We start from the raw sequence: 15173 nt of genomic DNA, 5'->3' as shown, positions 1-15173 counted from the left end.
TCACTTAAGGCATCTTTTTTTATGTGCTTATTAATTGCTGTAGATTGAAGTAGGCTTGAAACCTCTACTACTTAGTGCAGGATCTCAATCAGGAGAAAATGTCTCAGACTGGATGCCAGAAAATGCCTGTAACTGGAAGTGCAAGTTGTGCCATTTTCTTTGTACAGTCTTAGTGTTCTTTCACTTTCAGGATTGTTATATGGTTTGTTTACAAAACGTGCTGCATTTTTCTTTTTTTTTATCTATTCCAGTAGACATTTAATTACATATTGCTCTAAGCTGAGAGTGGTGGAGAGCTTGATACATTCTGTTGGCATCTTTTGCCTGATGCCTGGGTATACTGTCACTTGTTCTGAATGCTTCCTTTACCAAGTTGTTTTCAGGGAAGGTGTAAAACACAGATATTCACAAACTTATTTGGAACTTGTAGAAACACTTGAGAAGGACATGAAGTAAACTATTTTTAACGTAAAATTTCTCATGTTGAAGATGATGTAGTTATGCATGGCTGGGGGATGGTGGTGTGGAACTTCTTCGTATTCTAACAATTCTGATCAGCACAAGATTGCTACAGAGCAAATGCAAAAAAAACCCCACAGCACCAGCTCTGTGTTACTTAGGAGCTCAAATCGGGCAGCTGAGCAGTTGCAAAAAGGGGCAGTGACAACTGGTCTCTGCCTTAACCCAGAGATGACTGAAAGTCAGTGTGACACTCGCACTGCCATTGCTTCTGTTCTGTACAGAAATACTGGCCACCAATGTTATCAGTCTGCCATTTTCACAAGCATGAGATGTGCTCATTCTCCTTTTGTGGAAGAACTAAATTGAAGAGATCCTCTTCCTAAGGTGGGGAATGTAACAGACTGGGGCACTGTGTCCTATGGAAACAGGAGGTGTTCCTTTGTATGCTGACATAACGCAAACGAATTGTGTGAAGTATTTAGAAAATGCAAAGATAAGCAATAGCAAATATAACTTACAAGGAAAAACACATTCAAACTCTTGAGGACTTGGGACATTCCAGTAGTTTTCCGTAACTGTTGTTACAGAAGAATGTACATAGACTGTAGAAACGTGTAAGATCTGCTCTAGATAGCAGACACTTCTCTAAAGAGTTTTAGTTTCCATGCCAGATGCTTGTGACCTCTGGTGTTCACACACAAGGGCTCCAGTGGATCTGCATTGCCACCATTTATTGCCAGCTTCCAAAAGTACAAATGCTGCCCTGCTCTGTGCTTTCTTGTTTGAACATATTTACACTTGCGTTTTATGAAATCCCTGGCTTTAGTGCAAATGCCCAATATAATGGAGGGGAGGAGAATGACAGCTTTGGTTCTACATACACGAAATGAGAATACTGTTTCATGTTGCCACCTTGTCTGCTTTGATCGTGTTACTTCACTGAATCGGAGCTTGTGAGTTTGTGCTCCCTGGCACGGGAAGGAGCCCAGCCTTGGACAGGGCCTCTGGCTGTTGCGTGGCAAGTAATCCTTCCAAATAGGATTTGCATTTTTCTAGCAGCCATTCTGGGGGTGGAGAGTGAATACATGGAGGGAAATTCTGCTTACACAGACATAGCTCAAGTCTAGTCATTCAGAACATGAGTCAGACAGACAGAGTTGCACATAAATTGAGTCCGTTCTAAAAGAACTGGTACTACTGGGTAAGAAAAATGTACAGGATCAGAGCATTTGCAGTGTCTTAGTTAACTGGATTTATAGGCACTTATTCACAGCAAAAATGTTGTTACAGCCCCACAGTTGCTTTGTTAGTTGTCATTTGCCAAAGGCTCTCATCCCTGCAGAGTTGTCATGTGGAAATGTAAGCTTGCAACCTAGCTACTTCTGTGTATGGTCTTGGTCTTCACTTAAACTTCACTGCTCTTTCAGTGCTGTTTGCTCTCTGCTTTAAAGCACTTGAGATAGTCCGCTATAGCAACTCTTCTGTTTGGGATGATGGCCTGTGGCTGTAGGATGGAATAAATAGCTGGAGATAATGGTGGCTTAAATCAAAGCCAGACCTCAAATCCCTGAACTTTTATATTGCCACTTACTTGTGGGCATTGTTCTTGATAGCCTTCTAGGTGTTTTTATTCTTTTTTTTTTTTGGCTGAGAAATGATTGAAACATCAAGCAAAGCTTAGGAAGAGAAGGAACAGGCTACTTTCTGGTTTATACCCAACACAGATATGCTGATATTGATAGAAGCTGGGAAAGCTTCAGTTAATTTTTTGCAGCAATCTAAGTTTTAAATGAAAGCCTGAAGAAGCACCTGAAAACTTCTGGGGAGTCATGTATTAGAAAAAATCAAAACTGAATAAAAATTTCCTTCAACTCATCAAAATGTTTTGTGGCTCTTGATTTTTTTTCTTTTTTTTTTTTTCCCCTCTGCAGAACAGAGGTGTTTGTTCTCCATACTGAAGCACTGATAACTTTTAATTGAAACATTTATTTTCAAACTTCAGGATAGCTGAATCAAAACCAGTTCATTATGCTAGGAGTTCATGGTTCAGTGAAAGACTTCTTTGTAGTTAAATAAAATAAATTGATTTTGCTTATGACTTCGCTCTGTCTTTCTCCTTTCTGGTGCACTGAATTTGATGTTCCTGTTATTTGCTTTTACTAGTAGTGCTGAGGGACCCCAGACATTGACAAGGCCTCAGTTGTGCTGGTTACCACAGTGGGTCCAACGTGAATTGCAAAGAGTATGTGATCGAAGAGGCAAGAAAGACTAGATGGGTACAGACCCAGGAGCACAGGGGGCACTGAGGCATTTTTTCATCAGCATGGCATCAGTGTCTTCAGGAACCTGCAGGCAGCTATTTACATATGCAACTCTATGGCCTTGAGGTGATTGTGTTTTAAGGTGGTGGAGAATCAAAGCAAAGGGAAGGATCCCAAGAATTGCCCATAATGTCACTGTCGTACTCCCTCCATAATGTTTTGATTTAAATAAGAGCAGTTTTATTTAAATCAGCTCGGAAATGGAAGCAGCTTCTTGGCAGTGCAGGGAAGCCTTTCTCTTTTGGAAGTGAGGATGACATACAGCTCGCCTGTCCTGCAGTCTAATTTGTCCTGATGTTTGCTGGCACAGCAAGTTCTTACTAACTGCAATGACACTTGCACTGAGTGACATAATTCGAAACACTTTTTCATAATACTTCCACTTGAACTGAAAGCAGCCAAACTGTCTTTTCTAATTTCATCCCTTTTGATCCCTTGTCCCCAGGGACAAGTTCTTCTTTGCAGTGTTTCCCAGTGCTGCCTGAAGTAGAAAGATGAGATAGCAGTTAGCAGTCCAAGGTTTTTCCCCTGTTGCTACTAGAGAGCATGCTAGAAGTCATCGATCCTTCATGAGCTAAATCCTGGAGGAGTTAGCTTCAGAAGTTGGCCCTCCCAAAGCAGACGCTGAGATACAAAAGTAACAACAGAGCCAACTAACAATAAGGTGTGTTTCTGTCTCGATTTATTACTACTAACATGGGACACTAGTCACAGAATATTATATTTAAAACCCATCAAAAGGAAAATGGTATGGAGCGAGATCAGAGTCTTCACAATCAAAAAGAATGCATATTTCTAGTTTTGATGTGGGTCATAGAATCATTGAAGCTCTTGGTCGGCTCCTCATCCATCCCCAATCCCATCCATCCCTTGGGTCACCGAGTGGGAATTGTTACAACTTTGGTCTTAATTTGTTTCTGCAAGAAGAGTAGTCTCTTTTCTTTGGTAAAGAATACCTAAACACTTGTTGCTACTTGGTTATCTATTCAACTAGCACGTGAGATGCAGTTATTTCCTGATGCCTAGATGGAAAAATAGTTGTTTTGATGACATTTTGTTCATGCTGATGCCATTGAATATGCATAATTCACTCCACTTGATGATCGGGCTCTGACAAGTTTGATTACTATTCTTAATAGTAAGCAATAACATTTCTTTTGGGGTGGTAGGAGACTATTATGTACAATGTGGATGAAAAAAGTCTTATGGGTGGAGTTAAATGCACTCAAGTGTGGTGGGGAATTTGTCAGTGAGCAGAGGAAGTTTGTGAGTATGACCTCTTGTTTGATAGCTGGTATAAAAGTAAACTGGTATGCTGTGTAAAATCAGACTGGGACATCTGATATAAAGGAAAACTTGCTATGAGACTAATCTAAGAGGGTCTGTAAGTACTGGCAAAAAGAAAGACGTGGGTTCCTGGTTATGCAGGATGTGTAGTGCTGCTTCTGGTTTCTTGCCAAACGTAGAAACAAAAGTTGGACACTTGTAGATGTCTACTTATTTAGCCTCAGGTTCCTCACAATCCATAACAAGTCATGGTTTTGAGGACAACCTCCTATCAGCTATATGAGGTGGGGAAATGCCTTTATCCCACCCCCTCCATACAGATGGCCACTGAGATTAGCCCAGGATCATGCAAAGCGGAGAACTAAATTCCACTTCTAAAACCAAGCACCAGACCTGGCTATTCACTCAATACTCTTACAGCAGTGGGTTGATCTTTCTGCAGAATGAGTAGGCCATACCCACCCCTATCCTCAGTTACATTGAGGATTGGTCTGTTGAATTTCAGCTGTGCGTTTCTAGGTCAGATTTAAAGTGAGTGAAAAGGTCACACTTGGTTTCAGCTATTTGCTGTTTAGGAAGAGAAGTGAAAATAATAAATGGAGTACAGAAAACTATAGAAATTCAGGAGAGACTCAGTTTTGGAATTCGGCCTCTTACAAGAAAGAGGCCAAACTGAACTTTTACACTCTAATCTGTCTGCAAAGGTGAGGTTGCAGCTGAGACAGCATCACCTTGTTGTGCGAAAGAGGTCCCTGTTAATAAAGAGCCTCATGCTGGAAATTAATTCAGTATAGAAAAAGTTATAAATGTATATAGTGTGATTTGTGCTCTTAATTACATGTTAGATTGCTGAAAATGCATTTTTAAAGCTCTATTAATGGTATAACCTTTTCTTTTTCTGTTTTCATCTCTTTTATTTCTCCTTAGTCATGTGCTAATTGCTTAGATTTAGTTACATGTATACTGCTTAAAAACAAACCTTTGTAAAAGCAAATGCAAAGTAAAATTCTTCTTTAAACAAGTGTCTTTCAGCATTTAGCATGCTAACAGCAGTGCTAAGAAGTCAAAGGAGTTCTCATGAGTAGGAAGGCAGAAGCACATCATGTGAAGTTTCACAAGTGAATGCCGGCATCCTCTTTGCACGTAGAGTTGTTTATAGCTGCAAAGAGCTAGCTGAGTGCTGAATTGAAGTGCTTAAAAAGTGGGGAAAGATTTTTGACTTCTAAATGTTCTGTAAAAGCATGTTTTCATGCATTTGAGTATTGGATCCAAATTTAAATTGTTGGCATCTTTCTAAATGTGTATTAAAAAGCATGGGAAAATGATATATAGAATAAACTGTCAGAAGAAGGAACGGTGAAGTCGTATGTCTAGTCTGAACAAAATAATCAGCAGGCAGCTTTGTGCACACACTGAACTACCAAATAAGTATTTAATAACCTAAATCCTCTGTTGGGGTTGTCTTTTGATTACATCAGTATCATAATTCTTGCGTTCTTTTATAGCTATTCAAAGAAGAGATTATCTGGTGCTTTTTTGAAAGTCATATTCTTTGTCTTGGTCCTTTTTCTGAATGCTCTGAAGATTGTACTTTTTGCTTATTTCGCTGCATCCACTGCTGGCTTTCCTTGTTCTGCTTAGCCAAATTTTGGAAGTAGAATATATTGTCTATAAACCTCAGGTGGTTCAGCTACTCTGCCTTTTATGCTGAGTGTTTTTTTTCTTTTCCACACCATTCTCCAGAAGACACTTTCAAAGCTAAGAATCGCTTCAGGCAATCACCTTGTACTATACTTCTGTCTGATTTGGTCTATTAGCTGTGCTTCTGTTCTCTTATGGTGGAGGCAACTGTTCACCCAAAATGAAGCATGTAAAATCCTATTCTCAGTGCTTTTCTTTAAACTGAAGGATGCTTTACCTATCACAATAGGCTTATTAATTTGCAATTGTTGCTTCCTCTTTTCAGATGTAATCTTCATGTCCTTGAGCAGAATCTCTCTTAACATGCTGTTGTCTTAGGCACACGTTGTCTACTTTATTTCCTAGTTCTGCCACACAACCTAATAGCTTTCAGAATGGAGTTTGTTGTGTACCAGTTGGCAGGAACCATCACACTACTCTTATTTTGGGCTTTCTTTGGCAATTTAATAATACTGTATTCTTCAGTTTTCTGTTTCTCAACAGTAGCTTACATCTTTTCATCTTTCAAACTCCATGTGTTTATGTCTTGCCTTAATCTTCCCCTTTTGGAGAATTTGACATCTTCCACCCTTCCCCTTAGGCTGTTGAAATTCTTCCTTCATCTTACTGCGCCTTCCTAGGTTAATTTTAGCTGTCTGCTTACAGGTGACCAATCTGTTTTTATCCAGCTTTACACTAAGTGGGATCTTCTTTGTGTTTCTCTCTTGGGACTGTGTCATCCCTTGAACTTTTGCTCTGTAGAGGAGTGGAAATATTCTGCTTCTGTCATGAAAAAAACAAACACATTTTCATGTGGGTAGTTAGCGTTTTATTGTCTTATCTGATTTCAGATCAAATAGTTTTACATGGTGTCTCTTGATCTGCAAGGAAATTATGCTAAAATTCCTATTCTCTTGTGATGGATTTATTGGACAGTCATATGTGACATCATGCCTGCCTCCTGCAGCTTCAGTTATGTGTGTGTATATATATAGATGGAAACAGCGCTTTATGCTCTTCACACACTTGTGCATAACTTCCCACTGACATTTTGCTGGGTGTCTCTTAAGAGTTTCCAGTCTTGTTCCCTCCAGCATCTTTTCTAATTTACCGTTGCTTCTCTTATAATTCAAGTTGCAGGACACCTGACTTCCAGGCTTGGAGGAGTGAAGGAAATTTGGAACTTAACAAATTTTGGCAAGAAGTGGAGGTGGTAATTTTCAATAGCTCATCCGGCAATGGGTTGAGAAATCCTAATGCCTGATTTATCTCTGATGTAAGTGGCACTGCTTATTTTAAAGTAACCTCAGGAAGAAAAGACCAAAATAGAATGACCTGAGGCATGTGCTGTACACATGGCAGATCAGAGCAAAGCAGCCCTAATGAAACAGCCCTGCTTTCTCTCTTCACATAAGCAGCTCTTGTGAAAGAACTGTTGTGATTTTCCCCTGCACAAATGGAAAAGGCATAGGAAAGTGATGTGATGAAACCTGTTAGGGACATGTTTCTTAAAAATTTCCCTAGAGTGTTGGCTCTTAAGTATGAAGACTGTCTGCGATGATCAGTGGAAGTGTCCAGGTAGAGAGGAAGCTGTTCTGCCTTCCTGCAGATCTTTTCTCAAAAGACTGCAAAAAATTTCTAACCACCTCAGATATCAGAGGCACAGTCCCATCTAAGCTGTGCGCCTGTTCCAGTGGAGCAAAGAGGAATGTGGAAATATGTGTTTTAAACAAATGTAGCTTCCTAAAAGAAATTTGTGTTCGTATCAAAGATCCGTTTTTTAAGATCTTGTATTTCTTCACAGTGAAAGGAAAAACTGAATGTGGGTGAGGAGAATGATTCTGCTGCTTCTGTCAAGTTTCCTGTGTAACAGGCTAGCAATTGAACATATTTAAAGCTCTTTAAAAAACACAAACACAGAAACAGATTGTTGCTCAGTGTAGTTATCAGAAGGGCTAGGCAGCTAGCCTTGCCTGATTTGAAGGCTACTATCAGGACCTTTCCACATCGATATCAAATATGGAAAACATCTTAAAATTTGACACTTTGTCTGTAATGGTGTATTTCTCATGGAAGGGGTGGTGTTGCTGCACAAAGATATGTTTGGGAAGTACTTAAGATTTGTAGATGAAAGTTGTTATATATGAAATGTACAAAGTGTTAGAATATCAAAGGGGTAGGGGCTTATATCTAAGATTAGAAATAAATAATTGGCTATTTCCCGAAATGTGTGTTTAGTTTTCAAGAACCGCAGGGCTCCCTAAGAATTAGGTTTGGATACATGGCTGCCAGCGGTGACTTTTTCTTAAAAGAAAAGGTGATTTCAGATTTCAGCAACTAATAGTACAAAACCAGTCCAGCGCTCAACCTGATAGCGCAGCTCTTGCGGTTGGGTTCTGAGGCAGGCGCTTGGGAGGGGGAATTGGGGAAGGCATTGAGGGGGGCGGGACGATAATTTTCACACTCTGCACAGGTAGCATCAGCTCTTTGTTTGATCTGATATCCTGAAATCAGACATGGATGACTATCCACAGGGGATATTCAAAGACTGTAATTCAGAAGTTTTTATGTGAAGAGAGCAAAACTCACTGAAACGTTGCAGAAAGGGTAGCTGTGAAAATTTTTCCTCAAATTTTTTTCACTGCTTTTTATCTCCTGTTTAACCTCATGTTGTACTGAATTGCCTTCATTTTCCTTATCTGATAAAAAATGTGTTAGTGGGTTATGGCAAATACTGAGATCTGTTGCAACAAGGGGATCATTTGCTATTTTTCTTCGAACTACCAGTAATAGCACTCTGCAGCTGTGGCATACTACCTTGCAGTGATGCAGTGAACTAGTTTCAGGCTTTCTAAGTATTTAGTGTGCATTAATTAAACTTCACAGATACCCTTCTGAGGGGATACTGCCTCTTATGCTAGGCAGTGCTCCCTGAGTAGTTATATTGTAATTAGTGCAGCTATTGGTGACTGGAAGTACAGTGTTGGGTAAAATCATGGAAGCTAGCCCCATCACATATCATATATCCTCCTCCCAAGGTCTTAACGCTATGACAACAGGAAAGCCAAAAGTAAAAATTGGGAATCTCAGCTCCTGGGAGAGTGATTTCATCACCGGGCAGCATTTCCTCCCTTAGAACCTTCTTCTGTGTGGCTACTTTAACCCACCTTCTTTCCACCTTGGTTGCAGAGAAACAGTCTGACCCTAAATCGACTTTTAAGTTAAACACAACTGCAATCATAAGTCCCTTCCAGGGGGGGTTGGCTTTGTCTTTTTTTTTTGTTAGATATACTAGGAATCATGCTGAATTGGTGCTCGCATTGGAGTCAGTAGTGCCTGAAAATTGAGAACATTCAGGCACCTTTTTAATAGAATACCCATACCGATGTGCAAGGCATGTTAGTTGTTAGTTTGTTGAAAATCAACCAAAATACAGCCACTAATTTTTGTTTCCCTGCTATCCCTGTTTCATGACCCTCTATTTTTTGTATAGATGTTGAAAGCTAAGATTCTCGTTCTTTAGAGACCCTGAACAACTCCACTTGAATATCGGTGGGACTATCATGTCAGGTCTAATACAGGTTTTTTGCTACTGCATCATCAATACAGCAAATTTGCGAGCCATGGTCACCAAAAGACTGTTCAAGCTGAGTTCTTACCACTGGAGCTTACTGCCCGTAGCTGACAGCAGGGTAATCACGTAACTAGGTAAAGGTCAGAAGTAATCCACTGCTTTGCATTCTGACACTGCAGACCCTTTCTAAAAACAGTAAGTAGCTGTGGAGGTGGGGTCTGTTCGGATCTCCCTCATGGCATACACAATGGGATGAGAAAAGTAGCTAATGAAATCTTTAGTTTCTTATTTCAAGATGAGTTGCCCAATTCCTATTAAACAGCCGTCTGCTCACTGCTTTTCTGTAATATCTCCATCATCCAAAATAACATACTGACTGGAAATACTGTTCAGTTAAGAGAAAAATTAGCTGATACTATACTGCTGTGTGGGTAGGAGCAAGAACTGTTACAGAGATATGGAATCTTTGCACAGATGCCCACTGCTTTCTGGGGCATGTACCATGCCTGAATTTATTTCCACTGTCAGCTTCTGTATTTTGAACTGTAACTTTTTTTTTTAACGGCGTGGAGGTATCGCCTCAAGGGGATTTCTCCCATTTATGCGGGATTTTCTGCTGAAAGGATGATCTGGTCCCTTCTTAGTACAAGGCAGTCTTGGGTAATTTATGCCCTTGACTGCAGAAAAGAAGACTACATCACAGATATTTTTGAGAAAGCATGGGGGATCACTTACTGAAACCAACAGTAATATTTGTATTGACTTAATGGTTGAAATTGAGTTCAGCATATTTGTGCAGTTATTTTCAATGATTTGGACAGGACTGATCACAGGAGTAGGACAAAGATTTGACAGCCAGAAAATCGGGTCAATTAGAAACTGTGTGGTCCTGCAGTGACCCTAGAGATTACTGAAGTAAGCAGGACTTTCAATGGACAGGATACTGGTTTCTCAGCTCCAAAACAGTGGTACCCCGAAGTGTGGATTAAGTTGTAAAATGGTCTTGTCCAGAAGGTGTCATTTATCAAGGTAAGGCAGCTTTTTTGTTTCTATTTTGGAACTATGTGAATAAACATGGATCAGCTGCTCCCTCTTCTATTTACTCATGAATCAATCTTGAGAAATTCTGGCCCTGTGCTATTAATGATCATAATTTTAATTACAATGTTTTTGTACTACGTATTTAGCTGTAATTCTCCTCTTGGAGATTATATTATTCTTTTGTTACTTTCTGTACTACACAGCATTATTTAGCCCATTTGAGAATTGTATTTTGCTCAAGCTTGGAATTTCTTTTGTCTTTCTGCAGTGGAAGACTGTTGTTATGTTACCATATTTTTATAGTCTTCTGAAGAACGCCATCCCTTGATTCTAGCATTACTTTGTGTATTTAAAAGGCTGACACATTATAGTCTGCTTCAGATCAGAAAAAAATAATGAACACTCCAGGACCATCAGGGATGAATGGCAAGTACTAGTTAGTCCTCTCTACAGCTTTTCTCTCTGCTCCTTTGTCTTCCTAGGAAGAAAGAATTCAACTATTAATATTTTTATTCTCCTTTATTCAATGAAGACGTAATTCAAATGTAATAGCTAACTGCAGAGTGCCAAAAAACTCTAATAAGATAATAAATTGCCTTAAAAACTAGACAACTTTCTGGTTCTTATTCTTGATTCAGAACCATGTAATTTCACAGCTACATATTTAAGCCTATATCCTCTCAGATATTCTCACACAGTTATTACAGTAGGTGAATTTCAGGCAATTTACTCTTTGGTGTGAACAGGAGTGTTAGAGTCTAGTTTCAAAATAATTTATCTGTTCTGATCTATTAAATAAAATACAAGTAGTTTCAGGTCTTTTTTTAAAAACAATAATTACAGTGTATTTATACTGTCTTTCAGTTCACATAATTCAACAGCAGATGATGAAAAAGATCATAGATAACTTGATTCATTGCTGTGCCAAAGCAGGATTGTGCCCGGTGTCATATTTTTCCATTCTTTGCTCAATACACTTTTAGGTGACTTGAAAGACAAATTGCCCATAATTTCATCTTCCTCTCGAGGTAAGGCTCAGGTTCTTACATGAGTTTCAATAAGAGGCTCAGTCTTTGTTCCAGTAAGCAGTTCATCAGTGTAGAATTACTTTTGCTGAGTTCATCAAGATAAATCTATGTATTTCTTATAATAATGGAGCAGTTTATAAACTTTTATTGCTAGATGATGGAATTGAAAGAGAAAGCATATGACCCCTTGACTTAGAAGGGTCTGAAAAGGTAGGGGCATTGCTTCTTTAACATTAGCCATGTGGCCGTGCGACTGTCTCTTGCTATAGGAGAGTAGAACCAGTCAAGTAAGTAGCATATGCTACAGGTTATTTAAACTGAAAGAGCTTATAAAGGGAAAAAATGCACATTGGAAGACTTCTGTCTTGAGTCAGCAAGGCTTCTGAACTCAAGCTCTCGCTGCTTAGCCCCTTAATAGCTATAGAGAGTCTTTTCAGGTGGTTTATTAAATGATTGTGTTTAGGGCTCGGCAGTAAACATGGGGTTTTGTATTACAACCTCCAGTAAAAAATTCCGTGGTGTGTAGGTTGTCAGCCAGGAGAAGCTGTGGATTCAGTCCCTCGTTAGGGAAGTGGCAGTGTTCCAAAACTGTAACTACTAAACTCTTTGTAATACAGAGGGAGAGGCTGATCTCTAGCAGAAGTCCTTTCCCTTTTTATAACTCCTAATGTACATGAAAAAATTGGTAGTCCAGCCTAGTCATATAAAGTAATCTTAATCCAGGTAAAACTTTTTCTTCCATCCTCTCTTCTTTTCCACAGTTCAATAAATTGAAGTCCTCAACTAGACCTTTAATTGTATTTAAAAGATTACTTTCATAATGCTTCCTTTACTTTTCCCCAAATTACACTCAATCTCTTCCAGAAATAATTTCCAGTGTGAAAGTGCTTCAAGTAAGCTCCTTCTCCACATGGAAAGTTTTTTGTACTTTCGTATTTAATAGAGCAAAACATATTAAACAACTATAAAACTTGAGCCTCTGTAGCTCCTACTGTCACTTAACCCAGCTAGCATAAGTGATCACTGAAGTATGTACAATCCAGCATTTATCCTGCTTGATTAGCAGATCTGTCCACTGAATTTTGTTCTTTCTGTCCCTGTGGAACTAAAGCTGCTTGCCCAGCCTTCTCAATTCTGGCCAGGTAATTATCTCTGTAGGATTAAAAAAAAAAGGCAAGTGGTTTATGCTTGGTTTTGAAAAGAGATGTTAGCTATTCATTCCCATTTGTCCTTATCATTAAGGAATTATGCTGACAAAAGCACTTCACTCATGAAATAAGGATGGATGGGAAAGGGGAAGGCAAATTAAATAGAACTGAGGGATGTGCATGTGGCTTGGCAAATCGAGCATGGGGAGGAGGTGAGGTCAGAGTTCCAACTTCAGAGCCGATTTCTGACTGATTTGCTCTGTTTAACTCATTTGCTCTGTGACACAAAGTACCTTCACTCTTCAGTATGCCTGTCCATAAGGAGGTTATGTTACCTGATTTAATAAAGGATTCTGGAGAATATTTGTAAAATGCTTTGGGAACTTCGAATCAAAAGAGTTATATGTAGACATGTACAGATGTAGAAATAAATATAGATATGCACCTCAGCCTAGTGCAGTTACAGAGCACAGCATTAGTGCCACCATGGAAAGGACTTGAAGAAACCCTCTGGGAGCTGTTAAGTAATTCCTTGAGTCTTTTTAGACATGTACTGTATGTTACTTTGGCTTGGCAGCAAACGTGGGGCGATACTCAACTTAATGCATAAGTGTCCTGGAGGGAAGAGGGGGAAGTTTGGGCAGGAAGGATCATTTGCTGAGGTTTTTTAATTCCTTTTGTACTCTTACCCTGTTGTTAGAGCCAAAATTTATTCTTTCTCTCTGCTAGAGCCCTAGCTAGAGCCACAAATATTAGAGGGGTGGAAAACCTCTGTGAGGAAAGGCTGTTCAGCCTGGAGAAGAGAAGGCTCCAGGGAGACCTTATAGCAGCCTTCCAGTACCTGAAGGGGGGCTACAAGAAAGCTGGAGAGGGACTTTTTACAAGGGCACATAAGGATAGGATGATGGGTAATGCCTTTAAACTAAGAGAGGGTAGATTTAGGTTAGATATAAGGATGAAATTCTTTATTACGAGGATGGTGAAGCACTGGAAGAAGTTGCCCAGAGAAGCTGTGCATGGCCCCTCCCTGGCAGTGTTCAGGGCCAGTTTGGATGGGGGGTTTGAGCACCCTGGTCTGATGGAAGGTGTCCCTGCTCATGGCAGGGGGGTTGGAACTAGATGATCTTTGAGGTCCCTTCCAACCCAAACCATTCTACAATTCTATTTACTCAGTGTAAAGCCACTGACATTTTAAAATAAAAGATTTTCAATAGCCAAGGGTTATGTCCTGGGGGGAAATAAAAAGCTTTTTCAGGTATGCTTTTCCTTGAAGGCAGCGTACTGGGTAGATGCATGGCTGGTCAGCTTCAGGATGGTACTTTATAGATGATTATAGCAGCTCTTGTCTGAACACTTGCTTCTTTTACTGTTCATCAATTCCATTTGCAAATTGCTCAGTTTTTAAACCATTTAACGACTCTGTCTTAAACTATTCAAGTTATACTGATCTGCCAAAAATAACACCAACTTACTCTGCCACAGCACTGTAGGATTCGTTCCCCTTGCTTTGTATCTTTTGTGTGTTTTTACCTTTAGTTTCTTTTTCCTCTTCTTTCCTTAGTTTCAGATGTCCTTGTGGCAGTGGTGGTCAGATGAAGTAGAAAGCAAGAACGGAAATAGTTCTTTTAATGAGTTTCTGATGCACAAAAGAGAGAAGCCTATTGGTGTGTGTCAGCAGAGAGGCAGGCAAGAGGTAACAGATGGCATGAAGGGAGAGTTAAGAAGCCATGAAGAACCAAGACAGCAGTATTTTTCAAAGAAAGATAAGTAATGTTGTCAAAGCAATATTCAGGGGAAGGAAGACAGTTGGGCACCTAAGGCAGAGTTGGTAAGAGCTTGAAAGTGGGCTAAACACAAGTCTTCCCAGAGAGAGCGTTCTCTGAGTGGCCCATGGTGAGCTGTTGGCTAATGGGGGCAAACCTTTGGCTCCTCCGCACTGAGCCAAAAGACCCAGGTTTCTAGATCAAAGGACGTACAGACTTCTCAAGTAGTTTGATTTTTCTTTTTGGATGTTGAGAATGGAGCCACCTGTCCTATGCCATTAGGCCATGTGGTAAGGGAGAAGCTATAGTGCAGCTACTAGAAGCTGGTTATCTTACCTAGCCAGTGTGGCTGCATCAGTATTAATAAATTAAATGTGGCCGACATGTACAGAGTCATTCTTGGGCACTGAGCGCAGCCAGCTACATGCAGCTCATCTCTATGTAATTAAACTTTTTTAGCTTCCAGAAGATAGCCATATGTAAACTACTTGGAGTGCTATCTGCACATTGCTGACTCCCAAAGTGTGCCTGAGAATTGTCAAAACCAGGCCAGTGACTGAATGATTTAGCAGCGTTGATGATGGATTTACAGCACCCATGGGTGTTCTTTTGTGGTGTGTAACTTGGAAAGGTGACCCAGAGTACCACAGGCTGGCCATCTCTGAAGGGTATGGAGTACGTTGGAAAGCTGATGTAACAATGTCAGTGTGAGGTCAGACATAGGCGGTGAGGATGCACAGTGAGACACGCTGATCTTGACACTGCCACTATGGTGTTTTGGGTTGACTTTACCCCACCTTCAGGAACTAAGAGAAGGTTTTGAACAAGTTTTGGTTTTGAATGTCTGCATTTCATTTGAGCCTGAGGAG

The 15173-nt window shown here is 40.0% G+C and overlaps 1 protein-coding gene across 2 annotated transcripts in view; it reads left to right on the top strand.

Annotated features, from left to right (window-relative positions):
- Positions 1-15173, top strand: part of TMEM108 (transmembrane protein 108) — a 172528-nt gene that overhangs the window by 8497 nt on the left and 148858 nt on the right. The window lies entirely within an intron of this gene.

Source organism: Opisthocomus hoazin, chromosome 4 (assembly GCF_030867145.1).
Source record: "Opisthocomus hoazin isolate bOpiHoa1 chromosome 4, bOpiHoa1.hap1, whole genome shotgun sequence".
NCBI classification, from domain to species: Eukaryota; Metazoa; Chordata; class Aves; order Opisthocomiformes; family Opisthocomidae; genus Opisthocomus; species Opisthocomus hoazin.
The sequence above is the reverse complement of the archived record's forward strand: the minus strand, read 5'-3'. Positions and strand labels throughout refer to the sequence as shown.